Genomic DNA, 1745 nt, shown 5'->3' on the forward strand with positions numbered 1-1745 from the left:
ATATATATATATATATATATATATATATATACATATATTATATATATATGTAGACATGTTTTGAGGTATTCATTCATAGATGAAGAGATAAACAGAGAAAGAAAAAGAGAGAGTGACAGAAAGAAAAGGTTAGTGATCGAATAATTAACATGTTAGGCTTCTGACCTGGTGGTCGTAAGTTCAAGTCTGTCATAAGCATTTTAGAAGAATGAACATTTATAGGAAACTTAAACATTTACTTGCTCAACGTAACCTTAAAAGCTGAATGAATGATGTAAATGCTTGGGAAACATATACATATCTAAGCAAAAACACATGCACACTTGCACTCACACAGAGAAACTTGTGCATACACAGATTTATACAAATAACCACATAACTAAAATAAATCTTTCTAAATACCACTGTGAGCCATAGAAATTTTATGAAGCTGAAGGTCTATTCTTGTTTGCAGTTGGTAATAGAACTAAATCAGAAGACAGATTTTGAGTCACTTGGATTGTTCAAGCCCTCACAAGGATCTGAGATCAGGTCTTATAAAGATTTCTTGCCAATGAAGAAAGAGCCGGTTTCTAACCTAGATCCAAGGCTCCTGCATTGGAGTTTTAACAACACAAGCAGGGTAGTTTTGCATGTATGTATGTATGTATGTATATGTGCAAATTTGTATGTTTTGTTTTATGCATGAATATATGTATATGTGCAGATTTGTATGTTTTGTTTTATGTATGTATTTTCATGCATATATTTGCATGTCTAGACATGACCATATATAGTTAAGTGATAAACTTCTGGAATATTTTACAGATTTTTACAGTTCCAGTGATGGCTTGAATCTGTATGTATGTTCATACATATGTACGTACATACATATGGATGGATGCATTCATTGTTTAACTAATGATGAGCCATCTAAAGCATAAATTTGCAAACTAAACTGTCCACTACAGTATTAGCCTAACCTATGACTGCTTTATAGATGAATATTCTATGCTTTGATTTGGAAAGGATATATTTGTTTTCTCTGAGAAGCAGTAAATCAACAGTGAAACTCTGTATCTGGAATCTCACAACTATTTTTTCCACACAAAGAAACATAAAAGGAATGTGCATACACTCTTGTCATTTCTTACCACAGCTAATGGTTTTCTAATATTTATAAAAATGAGTATATTTATATATATAAATTCATACTTTGGACTTGTTATTGAAGATTTAATCTGCCACCTACACTGAATAAATATGGTTTGGTATTGTAGTAGAAGACTTAGTAAATTTGTACTGAGTTGATTATGAATTTTAAGATAAACTTTAAGCATAACATTTCAAAAATGTCTATTACCACATATCAAAAATACTCCCACATTTAATTTACCAAGCTGACTGATGTTTCAGAAACACTCAAAATAGTAGCCAAATCACCCTTAAATCATGCTCTACTCATCTAAATAAGGAAAGGACTCATTAGATAATGTTGTTCTAGATATTTCTAACTCCAAAAGACAAGATGGCTATAGTTATAATGCATTTGATGATATATCTGTTCACTCAGTTTATCAGGGACTAAATAACTTCAGCAAATGATAGGTAAATAAAATCATTTACAACTAGATCTTTAATATTGGTGTCTTTTACAAAATATATTAAAGAAAATACACTATCCTGTAAGGTTTTTCAATACACAGTTATATCTATTATATAATTTAGAATTGTGTGTGTGTGTGTGTGTGTGTGTGTGTGTGTGT

This window comes from Octopus bimaculoides, chromosome 3 (assembly GCF_001194135.2).
Source record: "Octopus bimaculoides isolate UCB-OBI-ISO-001 chromosome 3, ASM119413v2, whole genome shotgun sequence".
Classification (NCBI taxonomy): Eukaryota; Metazoa; Mollusca; class Cephalopoda; order Octopoda; family Octopodidae; genus Octopus; species Octopus bimaculoides.